This window comes from Pongo abelii, chromosome 9, assembly GCF_028885655.2.
Source record: "Pongo abelii isolate AG06213 chromosome 9, NHGRI_mPonAbe1-v2.0_pri, whole genome shotgun sequence".
NCBI classification, from domain to species: domain Eukaryota; kingdom Metazoa; phylum Chordata; class Mammalia; order Primates; family Hominidae; genus Pongo; species Pongo abelii.
The window spans coordinates 74,689,034-74,709,581 of NC_071994.2; the positions used below are offsets into that span (position 1 = coordinate 74,689,034).

The 20,548-nt window shown below is 53.8% G+C and overlaps 1 protein-coding gene and 1 long non-coding RNA gene across 9 annotated transcripts in view; one reads left to right on the plus strand and one right to left on the minus strand.

Annotated features, from left to right (window-relative positions):
* The window catches only part of PDE2A (phosphodiesterase 2A), a 99,892-nt gene that overhangs the window by 75,566 nt on the left and 3,778 nt on the right, over nucleotides 1-20,548 (minus strand). The gene's annotated exons all lie outside the window — the stretch shown is intronic.
* Nucleotides 57-19,995, plus strand: LOC129048933 (uncharacterized). 3 transcript variants are annotated; one of them, XR_008511639.2, is made up of 5 exons: nucleotides 57-1,161; nucleotides 9,231-9,353; nucleotides 10,469-10,718; nucleotides 15,383-15,514; nucleotides 19,705-19,995. It is a non-coding gene; the product is annotated as an uncharacterized LOC129048933 (long non-coding RNA). The 3 variants fall into 3 exon arrangements; XR_008511641.2 differs by lacking the exon at nucleotides 9,231-9,353; XR_008511640.2 differs by lacking the exons at nucleotides 9,231-9,353; nucleotides 10,469-10,718.

Below are 20,548 nucleotides of genomic sequence, written 5' to 3' on the forward strand. Positions count from 1 at the left end.
CCCGAGTAGCTGAGATTACAGGCGCCTGCCATTACGCCCGGCTAATATTTGTATTTTTTGGTAGAGGCAGGGTTTCACCATGTTGGCCAGGCTGGTCTTGAACTCCTGACCTCAAGTGATCTGCCCGCCTTGGCCTCCCAAAGTGCTGGGATTGCAGGCGTGAGCCACCGCGCGTAGCCAACCCCAAGAAACTCTTCAGCAACCTCCACTGAGCCACATCCCCTCGCTGAGCCCCCATCCTTCTCTCTGAGTCTCCACCTTCTCAAAAGGACACAGCCCTTGGCTCCATCCTAAGCCACAGCCCATCACTAAATCCCCAGCCCCCTCACTGATCCCACACCCTTCACTGACCCCCACTCCATCTCTCATCCCCCGTGCCCCACCTCACTGCAGATAAAGGTCCCAATCCTTCCCCAATCTCCTTCCCTTGGTGGCAACTCCTGCCATCCGGGCTGCAGAACCTGGAGGTGCTGCTCTGACTCCAGCCCTAGGAGTGCCATGGAGATGCCTCCTCCTGATCCTGGTAGCAGGCTGGGTAGGGGATGAAGGAGGCAGGCTGGTCCTCTGCCAAAGGCAGCCACCCAGAGCCCTGCCCTGTACCACCAGACAGCTGCAGCCCTGAGGCTGCCCGGCTTTCTTCCACCTGCTATTCCTGGGCTGGCCCCACTCCAGGGGTGCCTCAGGCTAGAGTCAGTCCCTGACCCCAGTCCCCGCTACACACACACACACACACACACACACACACACACACACACACATACACAAAGGCTACTAAGAGCTGAGACCGTCAGAGATATCAAGGCAAGAAGGTCTAAGCAACAGGGACCAAGGCCCCATGCTCTGAACACTCCCTGCTAACTCAGAAACCATCACACAGGGAAGCCCCAGTCTATGGCTTCAACGCTCCAAGAACTCCCAGAGCTTCATGTTCTTGGAAAATTAAAGCTTCTATTATAACACCCCATCATTCAAAGAGTCTGTTCTTCTTACATTCTATGAATGCAAGAACCTGGGGTCTTGAGAATTAGAAGCCCAAGATTCTAACATTCTAATGTCCTGACTCCCTGAGATGCCTGATTGCAGGACTCCAAGACTCCAGCACCTGGTTTCTATGCCCCTGAGAGCCTAATGGTCAGTGGGCTTGAGTCTCTGTGATGTCAGGTAAAGGGGAGGGCACAGCGGCAAGCACCTGTGTCTGCCTGCAGTTGGGGTTACGAAGGACTGGGATTGGGAGAGCCCAAGGAAATGAACACCCACTCCCAGGGGGTGTCAAGGGAGTGATGGGTGTCCTGGAAGGGGCACGCAGGGAGGGGCCAGGGTCTGGGGGATGACTCAGTCTAACCACCATCTCCAACTCTCCAGCTGTGTAACCTTAGACAAGTGCCTCCTGGAGCCCCCATTTTCTCACTTCTAAACTGGGGATCAACTGGCCTTCCTTGGAAGGTGGCTGTGAATACATGAGAAGAGGCTCAAAAGTATTTAACAGAGAGCTTGGCACTCCTGACAGCTCAGAAAAGGATGTTGCTTGTTGTCCTTATGCCCCAGCAGACCTCAGCATCCTCTGGCAGTGCCAGTGCCCATGGCTTGGGATAAGGGATCTTTAACCCTTTCCTGGCCGCCCAAGTAACATGAGACTCTGTCCTCAGGCCCCTACCCAAGTCTATCTCATCTCCTCTCCTCCCTCCCCGTCTTCCCTGGTGGCCTGAAGTCCTTAGTGCAGAAGACAGGCCTGAAAAGAGGGAAGAGCTGGGCCCTAGGACCAGGAAGCCCTCCTACTTCTGAGCCTGTTTCCTCATCTCTACGATGACAGAGTGGGGCCTTCCATGGACACTTGCTGGCCCCAGGATTCAGGCTGTGTGGCCATGGTGGCCTTAGTGGGCAGGCCTGGCAGGGAAAAGGAACCAGTGGGAGCCCCTCTCCTGGGACCAAGTGACAGGGCAGAAGTAGGGAGCAGCATGAGAATAAGCAAGGGGACCCCAATGTAGCTCCCTACCCAGCAGCCCCAAATGCTAGAGGAGAAATTGATCAAGCCCATCCCTTTGCACCTGGCAAGAATATACCTCCCAGGAGACAGAGTCCCTTCTCCATGGGCCCCTCAGCCTGCCTGTTGTGTTTTGTTTTTTTTGAGATGGGGTCTCACTATGTTGCCCAGGCTGATCTGGAACTCCAGGGCTCAAGTGATCCTCCTGCCTCAGCCTCCCTAGTAGCTGGAATTACAGGTGCACGACATGGCACCCAGCTTGGCCTGGCTGCTTCTGGCAGAACCATTTCCAGATATGGCCCCTGGTCCTCCCTAAATACTCCAGCATATGTGAGGTGCATGCCAGCCTCCACCCCCTTGCTTACACCATTCCACAGGCCTGAAGAACCCTCCTTCTCCTCTCTGTCAATTAAATTTTAAACAACTTTAAAGGGGAAGGGAGGGGAATGGCCATTGATGACCACCTACTAAGTGCCAGATCTATTCTCTCATTTAATCTTCATGATATTATTAGCCCAATTTTACAGTTGATGAAACTGAGGCCCTGGGACCTGAGGTCATTTGTCCAAAGTCATGCAGCTAGAAATGATGGAACAGCAATTTCAACACAGCCCCTTCCAGTTCCCAAGCTTGTGCCTCTTGCAGCAGGCTGACTTGGGGAAAAGAGCCCAGGGCCTCCCCCAGTCCTTCCTTGGCTTCAGGGCCGTACTTGAGCAACTCCTCCCAGCCCAGCAGTCCCCCCAGCTCCAGAAGGCAGAGACCACGGTCCCCTCATCTCTTGCCTCCTCAAGTTGGAGGCAACCTAGAGCCTGGCCACACTTCCTGATTGATCAAAAGGCACTCGCTCGATCAGCAAAGGCTCCTGTGGTGGGACTGGGAGATGTGGCATTCTGTTTCTAAGCACCCGTCGCTATGGAAGCCAGGTGCTGCCAGCCCAAGGCCTAGCAACAAGGCACGGTGCAGGGCGGAGGGCATTGTTGGGGGCTTCTGAGGCAGCCAGCAAGAGAGAGGGAGGGTGGAATCCATCTGTTCTCCGGGCTGGAGGGCTGGACATGCTGCCTGGCTGGGCTCTCGAGGGGAAGAAGGAAGCAAAGAGGTCAAGACCAGTCAGGCCCTGAGAGACAGAGGCCCAGAGATAAGAGCAGAGAGAAGCATATAGAGAAAAACAAAGGGAGTTCAGAGACAGTGAAAGGCAGAGACACCATCAGACAGCAAGAGAGATTCGGGAAGGTGGAAAAAGATAAGAGCTGGCCAGAATCGCAGAGACTGCTTAGACAGAGACCAGAGGCAGGGGGGTCCTGATTCCCAGTGAGGCTCCACTCCCGACTCCCAGGGAGAGAGAAGGTGTGCCAGGGAGTGAGGCAGAGTCGCAGGGGAGTGACAGAGATGGATAGAGGCGTGACAGGAGGAGATAAGCCTGAGGCAGGAGGCAATATAGAGATAGTAATAAAGGAAGAGAGGAGAGGACTGGAGAGGGACAGGCAGGCGACTCGGACACGGAGACAGACGGCAGTGGGGCAAAACGGCAGCAATACCAGGTCAAGGGCACTGAGGCCACCAGAGTCCTGAGTGGGCCCCAGTCCTGGGCCCCTCATCCTTAGTCTGCCCATCAGTGGCATGGGGGTCACCCCCCAGCCTCACCTGTCCCCTAGAACACAGAATCATCTGGGCACAGAAGCTCAGAAGAGAGACTCTGGAGGTCAGAGGTCACATGTTTCTCTTACCCTCAAGGGGACAGGTCTTGCCCAAGATGGAACAATGAGGCAGTGCCTGAAATAACAGGAAGTCAGGGCTTGGAAATCCCAGTCCAGAGATCCTTGCTCACCCCCACCCCAAGTGACACCACTCCCAGTTGCCCATGGGGGCTCAATTAGTGCAGAGAGGCACATTTGTCCCCATACCAGAGTGAATGAGGAGATTACAGAGCCTAAGATGGAACACCTCCATAGGGGGCAGAGCTCCAGCCCTGGGATGTTTACTTCCCTCTTTCTCAATAGCAGGCCCTGTGTCGGGGCCCTGGGGACCCACAAGTGACCGGTAGAACACAGCCACCCACCCAGGGCTGGGACCAGGGGAGGCAGGTGCTGGAGAACCCAGAGCAGCCTAGCTGCTCGGCGTCAGGGAAGTGGCAGGCACTTGACAGGCAACATCTCATTTAACCCTCACCAGAGCCTGTCACAGATGAGAGGGCTGAGGAAAGTGATTTGCCCTAACCTCTGCCAGCCAGCAGGTGCCTGAACTGGGGCTCAATCCCAGCTCTCTTGAGGCCAGTGCAGGTGGGAGAGCCTGGGGGAGGCTCCTCCGCCAGGGAAGATGCAGCCAAGAAGCAAGGTGACCAGGTCTGCTCAGGAGCCCCTCCCAGAGGGAGAGTGTGGGGTGGCCTGTGGAGGGTCCCTAGCCCTCCTCCGGCCACCGCTGCTCCTAGCACCAGACATCTCTCCCCTCATCAGGATGGGTGACAGCATGCTCTCCTCCGCCCCAAGCTACCTGTCTTTGGGATTGCTAACACTGTTAGCTGCACCTGCCAGCCAGCCCTGGGAGCTCCTGTGCCCTCAGAGGCACCCAGCTGCTCTTGGTTTCTCCAGACTCTTACTGGAGGAAGGAGACAAGATGAATTCAGCACCCACTATGTGCCCCTTTACATTTCTTATCTCATCATATTGTCTGTTGAGGTCTCCAAAGGCTCTCAGGTGGGCTTGCCTCACTTCCCCACAGCTCCAGCCCCTGGTCCCCCTACCCACCCATCCCCAACCACCATAGGGTGACTCTTGCAGCACCCACCCGAGATCTGCCTCTAGGGCAGGGCAGGATGGTAGCAGTAGACACACAGGTGCCTGGGAACTGGGAGTTGGATTCTCAGCCTCTGTAGTGCCCAGGTCGGGGACAGTGGGGGAATCAGGGGAAGGTGTGGGGCTGCCAGGTGAATGGCAGGAGGAAGGCAGGAGCAGGGGAAGGGAGCCAGGGGGAGGCGGGCAGCTACACACCAGCCTCGCCCCACACATACCCTGTACGCACTCAGAGACTGTGCTGCTGCCCAGAACATCGACCTGCGGCGCCACACTCCCCTGGGCCCCAGTTCCTGGAAGGAGGCACTGCAGGGATGATCGATCGACTGTCTCCCAGCCTCCCCTTTCCACTGCCTGGAGGCTGCCGCCTCCATGCAGCTCCCCTGCCAGCCAGTGCCACAGCCAGGGTGAGACAGCCTGGGGACAATGAGCTTGGGGCAGCCTGGGGACAATGAGCAGTGACCCCCTCATGCCCTCTGCAGCCCAGCATTCTCCTCACTCCTCAAGAACCTGGCCCAGGTAGATGGATGGTACAAGAGCCAAAATGGTGGCTCGTGTTCATGCATGCAAGTGAGTGCCTGTGTGTGTGCGTGTGTGCGTGTCTGTGTGTGCGCGTGTGCGTGCGCACGCGTGTGTGTGTGTGCACAGGTGAGTCAGTAGAGCAGGAGTTGTGAATGCAAGATGTGAGCCATAAGGATCTGGGTTCAAATCCCAGCTCCTCCATTTCCTGGATATGGAGCCTATGCAAGTCACTTAACCTCTCTGAGCCTGAGTTTCTGTATCTGTACAGTGGAGTGATGAATGAGATGATACATATGGCTCTGCAACAATACTTGCCATACAATATTCTTTTGATACACGAGAGCTTTTATTAGTGTTACTGTGAGTGTGTGTGCCTGTGCACGTGCCCTAGGGAGATTCAGGAGGGATTTCTGACACTCCAGCAAGGGAGTGCAGGCTATTCCCTAACCCTCGGGCCCCCCAGAGTGGGGGCTGCAGCCAAACTCTCAGCTCAGCCTCAGAGGAAGACCTGCTGTGCCCCCCTCCTCCCCAAACGAAACCACCTGTGCTGGGCAAGGCTATGTGGGGAGATGGATGGCTTGGCGGCCACCAGGCAGAACTGGTGATTAGGAGGCTCACGGCCCAGCATCCGGAGAGGAATGGGAGGGAGGTTGAGCTGCAGAGCCATCCATCAAGGCTGGCAGGCCCAACCATGCTGCACAGCGGGGTGGGAGAGGCGAGAGAAGAGCTGCGAGGGGGAGCCGTGTAGACAAGCTGAGGGCCAGACAGCTAGGCCCAGCCCAGCCACTGACCTGTTGTGACCCTGAATGAGTCACTGTTACCTTGGGACCTCAGTTTCCTCATCAGGACAATGGGGCTAAAAGTTTCTTCTGCCTGGATAAGTTCCAGCACAGCAGGCCCAATATCAGGCCCCAGGGCCAGAAGGAGCCCTGAGGAGAATGTGACGGGCTCCGGGGGGCCCTTGCCTCCTGTAGGTGCCTAACTCAGCCAAAGGCTCCTGACAGAGGGAGGAAGGGGATGGAGCACAGAGTCTGGGCTGGGTCTCCAAAGACCCAAGTTTGAATCCATCTCTGACCCTAATGCCTTGATGGCCCTGGTCAAGCCCCTGACTTCCCAGATCCTTCCCTGGATGCTCACCTCCACCCCACCCCCACCCCCAAACAGGCCAGACACGGGCAGAAAGGACTATCGGCACAGCCCTTGCTGCTGCAAATTTCATTCAAACTGAGGGCAAAGTCACCCATGGGCTCTCCTCGCCTTTCTCGGAGGTAGTGATTACCTGGGAAAATCCTGGCCAGCAAGTCTGGGGCAAGAGGTCCCAGCTAGAGTCCAGCAGGACCCAAGCAGAGCCTGTAGTCTCAGTCTGTCTCTAGTGATTTACGCTTGAGCAAGTCACTTTCCCACCCTGGGCCTGTTTCCCCATCTCTAAAATAAACCCTCCCATTTAAAAATCAAAGAAGCAACAACAAAAATCTTCAGGGCTCCTCTTCCCCCAGGGACAAACTGCAAACTCCTCACTGCATCCACTCCCTCCCAGTCCTTCTTGAGCCTCGATTCCTCCCACGTTCTCTGCTCCGCATCTCACACTTAGGCCACTCTGAACATCTGTCGCTCCCCCATCCCACGCTGCTTCATCTCTGACTTTGCCTCTCTGCTGAAAACCTCCTCCCCACTCATCAGGGTCAGCAGCCACTTGCACAGCCCCCTGGCCCAGCTGGGTCAGGCCCTCTCGCCAAGCCGTCAGTGGTCCCCACACAGCTTCCCTGAGGCCTAGACCAGAAGGCGGCTGTCCCCCACCTCACTCAGCTCCCCGGGGTGAGGGCTGAGCCCGGCTTTATTCCCAGAGGAGGGGAAAAGGGTCGGCAGCCCAGGGCCTGAAACAGGAACGAGGCTCAGAAGAAGTGGGAGGAGGGGAAAGAGGAGGGATGGAGGAATGAAAAGAAGGGGGGAAGGAAGGAGAGAAACAACTGTCCCCAAGGTCCCTCTGGATGGAACAATCTGAATGAACTCCAGTCCATGCCAGATGCCGCCCCATGCCCTGGTCCCTGCCCCTCCCACTCCTCTATCTCCCTCAGGCCCCAGCCCCACTCACACACGCCTGTACGAAGGCCCAGAGCCAAAGGGGTCTCTGGCCTCTGCCGCTGAACCCTGACTGGAGGCTAAGAGTGCCACGTGGTTGTCATAGCGATGCTGGATGCTGTCATCACTAATTCATCACCTGAACCCTGGAAGGCCTACGAGGTGTGAGGAGAGCTGGTCAGAGCTGATCAGAGCAGCCACTGGGCATAGGCGTCTTGGGATCTCGGATCTGGGGGAGGAGCAGGGATTGAACTCCATCACCCCAATCCAGCTGTGCCCTTCCCTCAGCCTCCCAACACCCTGGTAAAACAAGCACAGACCTGCCCCCATCTGTTGTGTGCACCTACTGTGTGTCCAGCTTGGTCCAACTGCAGAGGCTGCCTCAGTGAAGGCCATGATGGGAGCCTCCCACCCAGCCTCTGTGAGCAGGGCAGGGCATGTCCCTCCCGATGTCACAGGAGCTGAGGAGGGGTGGAGGGAAGACGGAGGGAGTTCATATGTTGTGCCTTCTCCCGGCAGGCATGTACCAGGCATCTTTAAAATGTAACTCATTTAATCCTCCCAGAAAACCTTCAGGGTCAGAATCATTACTCCATTTTATGGATGCCGGATGTCTTCTCCGCCTAATCCTCCCATCCAATCCTCTGGGAAGCCTTTCAGAATGCCCCACCCTGACTTATCCCTGCCTTCTCTGACTGCCAGCAATGGTGGGTGAGGGTTCTGGTCTCCCCCATCAGATTGGGCTGGGGGCTCCTCCTCCTCCCGCCCCACGTTATGGAGGAAACAATGGCAGATCTTCCCACCTAGCTACCCTCCTGGCAGCCAGAAGACCACCCTCATCCAAGCAGGCTGGAGCTGTGGTTCTGATCCCTCCCAGGACTTTCCCTGGAAGTCACCACCTCCTCAGCCTGGAGGAGAAATGCCAGACTCCCACCTGTGAGGCACCCCTGCAACCTCCCCACCTGCCCCCACACACACCCTAGATTTTTTTCTGTTTTAAATTTTTTTGAAGTAGAGATGGGGTCTCGCTAAGTTACCCAGGCTGGTCTTGAACTCCTGGCCTCAAGTGATCCTCCCGCCTCAGCTTCCCAAAGTGCTGGGGATTACAGGCATGAGACACCACACCCAGCCCACACTGCCTATTTTCTTCACTCATGACCTCAGGAAAATGAACTTTTTTTTTGGAGCAGGAGAATGGGAACAAAATTAACATGCAGTCACACAACAAAGCATTTACTGAACACCTACTTTGTGCAGTCCTATGAATGAAGCTTGAGATACAACAATGAACAACACAAACCAAACCTAATCCCTGCCTTTGTGGGGCTTTTGGTCTAGCAGAGTCAGCACTGAGTCTTCTAATTTTTTTTTTTTCTCTTTTAAGAGACAGAGTCTCCCTATGTTTCCCAGGCTGGTCTCAAAACTACTGGGCTGAAGCACTCTGTCTCAGCCTCCCAAAGTACTGGGATTACAGGTGTGAGCCGCTGTGCCCAGCTGAGCACTAAGTCTTGCTTTGCACATTTTAACCCACTAAATCCTTATAATATGCATGCAGGTGGATGTTATTGTGCCCACTTTATAGTGGAGGAGACGGCAAAGCTTCTGGTGATAAAGGAATCTGCCCAAGCCCACGTGCTGGCAACCCACAAAGGCAGGAGTCACACCCAGTTGTGTCTGACTCCCAAGTCTCATTCTTGGTCTGCCGCTGGGTGAGGAGGCGGTCACAGACCTAATCCCTGCCCTCACAGAGTTTACAATCTAGTGTTGCCGTCCCAGTTGTCAAATAAGCACCACTGGGAAGTGTTCTTGAGTCTGATCTGAATCCCTCCTGCTGCAGCTCTGACTCGGCCCTTCTTCCTTAGGACCTCAGTGGGGCGGAGGATCAGCTTTCATCTCCTTGCAGACACCTGGGGTGCTCCCATGAGTTCCCAGCCTTTTTTCCACCCCCACCTTGCACAGAGGCCTCCCCCACAGGAGAGAGTGAGGTGTGTGCTCTAAAAATACCTTAATCCCTCCCTGCTTGCGCTCTAATTAAGCTGAGTGAGTCACTACTTTAAGTAATTTATTGCTAGTTACATAATTGCTTTAATATTCGGTTCTAGAACTGGGGAACAAAAGTGACCCCCTTCTTTTCAGGGAATTGTTAATCTATAGAGTGGGGTTTATGGCCCCTGGTTGGGGGAGGATGGGGAGAGGAGTGGACCATCTTGGCCAGCCCCTGCTACAGTCTGGACAACATATAGCCATTTCCACCAGGACCACAGGGCACACCTGGTCAAAGGAGGGGCGGGTTTGTGGAAACACCAACTCCCTACCCTGTCACCCACTCTATGGGTTTCTGAAGCCACCACTTCCAGCCGATCCAGCCCTCACATCCAAGGCTTGCCCTCAGGAGACCAAGGCCTGAGCATCCCTTCCCCCGACTGGCTGCACTGCCTCTGCTAGGAACCAAGGCCCAGAGAGGGTCAGCAGTTCCCTGGCAACTTCCAGCATGTCGGAGGCACCCCCACTCCACGTGCCCAGGTTTGCAGCCCAAGGAAAACCCAGTACTTCTCACACTCCTATAAGAAGTCCCCCTCAAAGGGACTGACTACAAAGGGCACAAGGGAAGTTTGCCAGGATAAAAATATTCTTTTCTTAATTGTCATGGTGGTTATGACCACATATATTTATCAAAACTCACTATATACTTTAAATTGGTGATTTTACTGTATGTAAATTATGCCTCCATAAAACAGATGTAAAAAATTAAAAATAAATTTTGAAAAAGTAGTCACACCCCCACCTTCTGAGCCCCCACAGCAGTAACAGCTGTGCAGAACTGGCAGCCGTGCAGAAACTAAGGAGGGGCGGGGCACAGAGCCCACTACACAGGCACATAGTAGGTGCTCACACACGAGGTGTTTTGTTTCACTAAGTGCCAATTAGCAAGGACCCACTAGGCACCTTCTGAGTGCATTTGCACATCCTTGATCTCATTAGCTCTCTCCCTGCTCTCATGCAACCTGGAGAGGGAGCCAGGTACATTACACACTGTGTCTCATTTAATCCTCATGGCTGCCCTAATGAGGTGGGCTCTATTATCCTCTCCTTTCTACAGATGAGGGAACAAAGGTGGCAGAACTTGCACAATCCTGAAGCTAAGAAGTAGAGGAGCAGAGATCTGAACCAAGAGACAGTCCTCAAGGCTTGTGCTCCCAAGCACGTCCCTCCACTACCTCCCTTCACAATACTCAGTGGCACGGGTTAGGACGCCAGGCATGGATGACGTGCCCACTGACCTCAGGCCTTGAATAACAAGGATTTCACTGGACTTAGAAGTAGGGGTAGGGCACAGCCAAGCAGAAAAGGTGAGTGAGTATGTGTGAGCTCCGAGAGGTGGCAAGGGGCAAGGCCAGCTCTGGGAAGGAGGGAACTGGGTCAGGCAGCAAGCCTAGAAGAAACATAAGAGAAATCAGGCAGGGTCTGAGAAAATGAGGCAGAGGGCATCTGGCTGTGTCCTCTCTGTGGGTTTCAATGTCTTCTGAGGTCGGGCGCAGTGGCTCACGCCTGTAATCCCAGCACTTTGGGAGGCCAAGGCAGGAGGATCACCTGAGCTCAGGAGTTCAAGACCAGCCTGGCCAACATGGTGAAACCCTGTCTCTGCTAAAAATACAAAAATTAGCCAGGCATGGTGGTGCGCACCTGTAATCCCAGCTACTCGGGAGGCTGAGACAGGAGAATTGCCTGAACCTGGGAGGTGGAGGTTGCAGCGGGCCAGGATAGCGCCACTGCCCTCCAGCCTGGGTGACAGAGCAAGACTCTGTCTAAATAAATAAGTAAATAAATAAATAAATAAATAAATAAATAAATACAGAAATAAATATCTTCTGAGGCCCTGAGTCGCTGGGGCTCCTCACAGCTATTCCTAACTCATTTCCCCCCAAATTTGCCTCTGTCCAGTTTTTTGGGGGTTTTTTTGGCCCTAATCACCCACTCACACCCACAGTCACCACCTCACCGAGCACAGGCAAAATCCTTCATCCCAAAACTTGACAGAAACTCACTGGAAAACAGTTAGTGATGCCATGTGGCAGGAAGCACTCCAAGGCTGGGGAGTATGGAAAGGCCCCTATCAAGGAGGCAGAAGTCTTCCTAGAAGATCTGAAGAATGACAGGAATTAGCCAGGTAAAAAGAGGAGGGCACTGGGGAAGGGCATTTCAGGCAACAGCATGTGTGGCAGCCCAGAGGTGAGAGACACTGCACAGGTGGGGAACCACAGGCGGCTCACTCTGACTATCTTGGCATCTGTGTATATGCCAAGTCCAAGTGCCTACCTGGGATGCGCCACACGTGTGCTGAATCGTACCTGTGTTGCGTATCTAGATGTGTATACCTGTGTCACATGCATTGGTGTTCCCATTTGTTCTGTTTTCGTTTCTGGGTCACTTTTTGGAATGATCCTGTGTCTGCTTTTCAGCATCTGCTGGTGTCTGTGTTGTGTGTGTACTGTGGGTCTCTGTCTGTGTTATGGTCTGCTTCTTGGTGTGGGGAGTTCTTCTGTGTTATTGGGTTTTTCCTCTTTGTATATTTATGTTGGTGTTCAAGTCCCTATGCCTAGATTGTGTCCGGGTTTCGGTGTGTTGTATGTTTGTGGCCAGGTCCCTTATCTCAAGCAGCTGGGGTCTGGAGGAGAAGCTGGGGCAGGGAGGTGCTGGAGCTGGGATCCAGTTGCACACAATAGCACCTAATGATTGTCAAGCACTTAGAGTAGGGGAGAAAGCTTCAGGGGAGATGCTAATTAGCACTGAAAATGAGTCAGCTGCCCAGGCCCAGAGAGGCTGACACAACAGGGATGAGTTGGCTGGGCCAAGGTCCCTCAACTCCCAGCACCATAAGGGGGCTGCCCTCACTGACTCGCCTCCCAGGGAGGCCCAAGTCCCAGGCTCTGGACAGCAAGAAGGACTGAGATCCGACTCCAGGAGGAAGGTCTTCAAAGGGAGGTCTTTTATCAGATTTGGCAGTGGAGGGGTCATAGTGTTATCAAGAGATAGGCAGCGGTGACACAGGTTTGCTTTAGGGGCCATTGTCTGAGGGGGTGGCTTATGGGTGCCATGGATGAGTGCTCCAGAGAGTGAAAGCCACAGGCAGCATGAGGCAGGGAGGGATGTCCCTAGAGGAGGGTCTAGAGCTGCCACACACCTGCATTGGTGGGCAGACACTGAGGAACTAGGGCCTTAGCTCAGGCAGGTGAGCTGGGAAGTAGCGGCTGTCACCCCTCCTCTGGACCATTTATGCAACTCACATGTCCTCGGCCATCCCCAATACTGCCTCTCACCTGGGTCTAGCCCCACTACTTCACCCATCATTTGGAGCTTCCTAACCCCAAAGCTAACCATGGCCTGACCCTGCTTAAACTTTCCTCTGCTTCCCTTTGTGAGCTGGGCCTTCACTCCCTTCCTCTCCACCGCCAGGCCCTTCCTCCAGCCCAGGAGCCCTGAACCTGCCACCCTTGACTTCTTGCTGCTCACACCTTTGCTCTTACGGGGCTTTTTGCCTGGAATACCCTTCCTCTTCTCCTCCACCTGGAAAACTCTCATTTGTTCTTTAAGGCTAAGACCCAGCATCGCCTCCTCAGGAAGGGTCCTCGTCAGCGGTCCCAGCACTTACCCGGCAAAATTGATTGCCTGCATCTGGGTGTGCCTGTCTCTAATGAAGCGGAGAGCAAGGGCTTTCGGGTCCATCTCCATGGCCAGAGTGACAAGCACAGGCAGGGCACACCAGGGCACCCTCAAGGCCAGTTGAGATGAATGAGCAGGTAGCTTGAGGGGGCTCCAGGGCACACTGCGTTCTGAGAATGACATTCTTCAGCAACCCCTGTGCTGCCCAGATACAGAGCGTGGTTATCACGGCAGGAAGCAGCTCTCAGCCGGAAAGTAGATAACGCGCATATAAGTCCACTCGGGAGACCTCAGTGAATGTGACAAAGTGAGTGTTCAGGCCAGGTACAGTGGCTCACGCCTGTAATCCCAGCACTTTGGGAGGTCGAGGCGGATAGATCACCTGAGGGCAGGAGTTCGAGACCAGCCTGGCCAATATGGTGAAATCCCATCTCTACCAAAAGTACAAAAATCAGCCGGGCATGCTGGCAGCTGCCTGTGATCCCAGCTACTTGGGAGGCTGAGGCAGGAGAATCACTTGAACCCAGGAGGTGGAGGTTGCAGTGAGCCAAGATCGCACCACTGCACTCCAGCCTGGGCGACAGAGCAAGACTGTCTCAAAAACAAACAAACAAACAAAAAAACCAAACAAACAAAAAAGTGAGTGTTCAGAGGCAGAGCCTGGCTTCTGACTCCAATCCTGATATCAACAGGCTGTGTGACCTTGGGCAAGTCCATGCCCTTTCTGTTCTTCAGTTTCCCATCATCTCTTTGTCCCTCCACATCCAATCTCTAACCTTTGCTGCCGGGTTGTTTGCCCCGGAGGCCGACTTCTGAGTGGCAGCTTCATCCAGGGCTCCCTTGCCCCCTGGCATCCAGATGAATTCTGCCAGTGAGGGTCAGGGTGCTGGCAGGAGAGCAAAGGGTGAGAAGCATGCAGGCTCATGGTGGGTATTCACCCCCTCACCCACCTGCCTCCTTTGACAAGCAGTGGCTGCGGCCACAGCTCCTGCAGGGCAGCCCCATCTCCAGGGCTCTGGCTCATGGAGCTGGGGCACTCTCCTTGTCCCCCTTCTGCCAACGCCTCTGGCCCCTTGGATGCCAGTCCTGAGTACCCTGACATGTCCTGCTGGTTCCCTTAAGCCTTCCCCATCTCCATACTTGCTTCACTGTCTTCAGTTAAACCATTTAAGTTTGTCATCTGTTTCCCCTCTACAAAATACGGCTAGCCCCTTGAAGGATTTTTTTTTTTTTTTTGAGATGGAGTCTTGCTCTGTCCCTCAGGCTGGAGTGCAGTGGCACAATCTCGGCTCACTGCAAGCTCCGCCTCCTGGGTTCATGCCATTATCCTGCCTCAGTCTCCCAAGTAGCTGGGACTGCAGGCGCCTGCCACCACACCCAGTTAATTTTTTGTATTTTTAGTAGAGACGGGGTTTCACCGTGTTAGCCAGGATGGTCTCGATCTCCTGAGCTCGTGATCCGCCCTCCTCAGCCTCCCAAAGTACTGGGATTACAAGCGTGAGCCAACGCGCCCGGCCTCCCTTGAAGGATTATTTAAGGAGGCGATTTGTTTAATCGCCTCCTTAAAAAATCATTTTTAAAACATAAAGGTCACTCTGTAAACATTAGTTCTCTCCATCTGGACCCCAGATCCCACCCCACTGAGAGGTTTTGTTTGTTTGTTTGTTTGAGACAGAGTTTTGCTCTTGTTGCCTAGGCTGGAGTGCAATCACAATCTAGGCTCACTGCAACCTCTGCCTCCTGGGTTCAAGCGATTCTCCTGCCTCAGCCCCCCGAGTAGCTGGGATTACAGGCATCCACCACCACGCCCAGCTAATTCTGTATTTTTAGTAAAGACAAGAGTTTCTCCATGTTGGCCAGGCTGGTCTTGAACTCCCGACCTCAGGTGATCCACCCGCCTCGGCCTCCCAAAGTGCTTGGATTACAGGCATGAGCCACTACGCCTGGCCCACTGAGAGTTTTAAGACAACTCCGAATTACCTGACCTGGGAAGGAGGTGGTACCCAACTGCTGCTTCTCTCCTTTCCTACCCCAATTCCTGCCCAGACCCCAACCCCAGGAAGCCTCTCCTCTGCCCCAACCAGAGTCCATGTTTGAGCCCCACAACCATGGGCCTCCCACCCTAGAGCCCCACATGATTCAGGATATGCCTCCCTGCTCCTTCCTGCGGGTGCCGCCTCGGACTTGCCCAGTCCTCCCCATCCACTCCCACTCCACCCCAGAGTGTCCTCCCATCCAGCCCCTGCCTCCAGCCCCAAACCTCCAGGAAGACAAATTTCCCTTCAGTTCTCCAAGGAATGGGATCTCTCTGCTTCCACGTGCGCAGTCTAACCTAGCACCTTCCACTGCCCAGGACACCAGGAGAACTCTGTGGACTCAATCCTCCCAAGGCCCAAGAGAGCTGAGGCACCTTCTTCTCTGGCCCCCAATGGCAGCTACAGCTTGAAGGGACTCAAGATAATCTGCAACCAACTTCCTCGCTCGGGTAGGTACCTCGTATACAGCCTTGCTAACCAGGCTGTCCAGCCCCTGCTCATGCCTCCCCACTATGGGCAGGAAGCTCATTCCTCTCTCCCAAGCAGCCCTTTCCCTAAGGGACTGCCCTGCCACCCTCACATTGAGCCCAGCTGGGCCTCCAGGACTGCCCCAAACCCCAGCACTGTCTCAGTACTAAGAGCTCAAAGAGGGATAACGGAAAGCCTTGAATGTTAGAACGGTGAAAACCTAAAAAACAAAAAAACACGACAAAAAAGCAACTACTGCAAAGAAGAAATTGAGGCTTCCAGAGGAAGCCCCTCTCCTGGCCTCACTTCACCACTGGGCTCCTCTCCATGGAGTCTCCACGCTCCGTGGAACAGTCGACTGCACACGTCCCCGGGAGGAATCTCACAGCATGCAGAAGCTCTGGTAAAAACTTCAAAGGCAGCCTCTGAGGCCCAGGAGGCCTGGAAATGGCCAGGTGCAGGAGGTGGCTTCACACCACAGACTTGGCTCTCCTCTGAGCTCCCTGCCTGCTCTAGGGGCTGGAGGGAGGGCAGCCTTCCAGGTCAGACACTCCCCTCTGCTCCAAGCCCTATCATCTCATCCTGGGTTCTGCTGGGTGACCTTGGGTTAATCACTGCACCTCTCTGAACTTCAGTAGGTGCATCAGTACAGGAGGACCGTGCTGGGAGTCCCTGAAACTCTTTACGTGTGACCATTAAGAGTTCCTGGGGAGAATGGAACCTAGACACTTCCCAGCCATGTCCAGCTGCTCAGTCCGATAGACTAGACCCCTGGCTGGCCCAACCTGAGACTGAACACAAAGCCTGACTCTGGCCCAGAGTCCCCTGAAGGGAGCCCAGCCCTTCAAGGGTCTCTACCTACAGGAAAGCGGGACCCAGGAGAAAAAGTGTTGAATAGCCAGACATTAGGCGTGGTCTTAACGGTTAGCACAGCAGGTGTCTGGGCCTTCACACACACACATCCCCTCATCCCTGTGCTCACATTCAGACACAGGCATCTGTATACACAGGGAACACACATATGGTTTCACTAGAACATATGTATATATATGGCACCCTACACACATGTACACACACACAAGCCACACTCACATGCATATAACTGTTTACCAAAATCAGACATAAAGATGGACAGTCACGGCCGGGTGCAGTGGCTCATGCCTGTAATCCCTGTACTTTGGGAGGCCGCGGTGGGTGAATCATTTGAGGTCAGGAGTTCGAGACCAGCCTGGCCAACATGGTGAAACCCCGTCTTTACTAAAAATACAAAAATTATGCAGGTGTGGTGGTGCACACCTGTAGTCCCAGCTACTCGGGAGGCTGAGGCAGGAGAATCGCTTGAGCCTGGGAGGCAGAGGTTGCAGTGAGCCGAGATCACACCACTGCACTCCAGTCTGGGTGAGAGTGTGAGACCCTGTCTCAAAACTAAACTAAACAAAAAAAGGACACTCACATGCTCACACATATGAGTAAGTTCACACTTTTATACGAACACTGACCCACACATTCTCACCCTGTCAGATCAGCATACACACATGCACAACTGGAAGCTCACATTCAGGTACACATACACACACTGAGACACAGACACGAATAAACCAAGCAATATCCCCAACACCTCAGTATCAAGCAAGTCATGACCCAGAAGAAACCCAGACCCCAACTGCAATGTCATTCTAGATGCATTTCCAAATCTTAGCCTGTCCCAGAACCAAGAGGAGAAAATTTCCTCTGGCTTAACTCAGTATGTCTGTCCCTTCTGGTTGGGGCCCAACCTCTCCTCAGCCTTCATTCCTCCCAATGCCATATCAGCAGGGACCTCACGTCCTGGGCTCAATGGAGGTGGAGAACAATGGGCTATCCTTCTCTCCACCCTTCATCTCTGCCACTTGTCCAACACTTCTACTGGCCCTTCAAACATAAGGAAGATTCAGGCTGGAATGGACTGTATGTGACAGCACCCCCTTCTGGAAACATGTGATATTATAGCACAGCTCTATGGTATAAAAGTCATCACTCCTCAGCCTGAGGCAGAGAGGAGTAGGAGAGAAAGAGTAAGATGGGCTGGGTGCAGTGGCTCACACCTGTAATCCCAGCACTTTGGGCGGCCAAGGCAGGAGGATAGCTTCAGCCCAGGAATTCGAGGCTGCAGTGAGCTATTATGGCACCACTGTACTCCAGCCAGCAAGACACTGTCTCTATTAAAAAAAAAAAAAAAGGCTGGGGGAAGAAGATGAAGGAGAGGAGAAGGAAAAAACTGAGAAGAAGCATGGAGGAGAGAGAGCAGCAAAGTGCTGGGTGCACCAAGGATGGGATTTAGAAGCCTCAGTCTGACTTTGGTTTCTCCAGTTCAATCCATTCAGCCTAGGCTGCAAGCTCAATTCTCTCAAAGCTCAGCTCTAATCAGAAAACCCTTGGGTGGATCCTGGTGGGCCACAACACAAAGTCCAAACTCTCAGCCTGGAATCAGCAGCTCTCTGCTCAGCTGCTCCTCTGCTGAGATGTCTCACATCCAACTTTAGTTGTCCACATCTTGCCTGTCTGCCATCTGGAACAGTAATGTATGGAAAGAGCAGGAGCTCTGGAAGCAGACAGACTTGTGCCCCAGGTCTGGCTCCACCGTCACTGGCTGAATACCTGTGGGCAAGCAATTTCCTCTCCTGGATCCTCCATTTCTTCATCCAGAAAACAGCAGTCTCTTGGGTTTGTGGTGAGGATTAAATGAGATCACAGATGTGGAAACAGTGCTCAGGAAGCTGTAAACTTCTGCGTGAACATGTGAGAAGTTGTAATTATGGCTTAATACTTTTATCCCTGCTCCTACCTGCACCCCCCAACACATAGCAAGCCAGGGGGTCCCTGAGGGAAGAGGTCGATGCTGCTTCACCTTTGGGCCCCACACAGCCCAGCACCCACCAGGGCCGGCCGTCGGCCAGCCTTGGCAGCAGGGTGAGGATTTGGATCAAAAGAGGCAGTATAAACTATGCTTACTGCAAATTCACAACAGACTACAGCTCCCAGAATGGCTCACAGACTGCATGGGCGTGGCCACAGACTTAACCCCTTGTTCACCAAGCCCTTTCTTCCATTGTATTATCTGGGGATTGGCCTCAGACCAGTCGGAACAACTTAATGAGGTGGCCACACTTCTCTGAGAAACCTCGGTCCCTCCCACAGAGCTTTGTGCTTCTCACCATAGCCACAACTACAGCTCTGTTTCAGGCCTCCTGGTCCCTCCCACACGATGACAGCCCTGGGCTCCTAGCTCTGGTCTCTCCCTCTCCAGGCCCCACTAAATCTTTCTGAAAGTGTGGCTGATCGTGGGTGGTTCATAATGACAGTAGCTAACCTTTGTGAGCACCTGCTGCATGCCAGGGGCTAAGCTCTGCACTTCCAGATTCTTCACAATCATCCTGCCAAGAAAGGATAATTATCTCCACCCCACTAGTCACACAAGGTTCAGAGAAGTTAAGTAACTTGCCCAAGACCACACAGCTACAGAGTAACAGTACATCTTTCAGTATGCTGAAATTTGAGCATAAGCCTGTCTGCCACCTTCTCTGCTATATCTTCAAAGCCTCCTCTGCGCCCAAGGCAACCATCCAAAGAATGAAAGCCCAGAAATCCAGGGTCCACACATCTCAGCAACTACACTGTTGGGAAGTCCTCCTAGATATTTGACTCAAATCTGTTCTGCTGCACCAAGCCCCAGTTGCCTCCTGTTTTTCGGGATGGCGGGGGGCAGTGAGAAGGGTGACTTCAGGGACTTCAAGAAGTGGGTCACGTCACTGGGGACCTGGCCTTTCCCAGGGAGCAAGCAGCTGAACAATAGGAGATAAATGTGTGAAAACATTCCTGTTACTAAATATATCGACTTCCCAGGAGGATGAGGGTGCTGACAGGGAGCCCATGGCCCCCAACCTAGAGGCCACAATCTTGTGGCTCAGAAAAGCTGGGGCACTCCAAGGAGCAGACAAGGCTGTTCCGGCTGTCCTGGAGGCTGGTGCAGAGGGGGTAGGAGGCCGGCATAATAAGGGGTGATGGCTCATTTCTTCCAACCAAAGCTGCCAAGCCCTAGCCAGCTGATTTGCATATTGCTTTACATTTGTTTGCATGCCACTTTCTGGAAGGGGCCCACATTCTTCAGCCACTACTTCTCTCTCATTTCCAGGGTCTCTTTTGTTCACTGAACACCCCTTTCTCAAGCAAAGCTGGGCCCCTCAGCAGGCCCTGGTCAGGAGCACCAGGAGAGACAAAGAAGTTGCAGACTTACAATAATGCCTACACATCAAGCCTGTTGGAGACACCTTCATAGAAGAAAGTGCTTCCTACAGTCTGGGCTCAATTCCCCACTCCTCTCCTGCTCCACCACTGCCCAGGGCTTCCCCCGAGCCTGGCACTTCATGCCTAGGCCACTCTGAACTCCTATAGTGCTGAGTAAACAAAATCCTGCTTGCCCTTACCTCAAGGCCTTTGCACATGCTGTTCCGTCTTCCTAGTGCTGTCCCTCAACTCAGCCTGAAGTGCCTCTTCCTTATAAGGCCAGCCCCAATGGCCCCTCCTCCTAAATACCTTCCTGTGACACTGGCACAGGTAGGACAGACTCGGAGCTTCCATCCACGTGGTCACTGGCTCTGTCCATCTGCCCCCAGGGGTGTCATGTTTGGTAGGGCCAGTGAACGGCTGCTGAATGAATGAATGATGAGTCCTGATCCCCCTCCCCTGTCTCTCTCAGCTCCCCATCCCCAGTTCCCTCTCCCTGGATGACTTCACTCACTCACCTATGGGAGTCAGAGGCTGACATTGCCTCTGCCTCCAATTCCCCCTCTTGTCCTCTGAGACCTTCCCTTTCACACGCACAGCCCACTCTCATGAAGCCAAGAGACTCACAGCCCTTATGCATTGGTAGGAAGTTCTTCCTGCTGTCTGTCCTCACTCCCTTATTTGGCCATGCCTGCTTCTTTATCATTATTTTTGGAGAGGAGTCAGGGCCTGCACCCATCTCAGATTTTTGT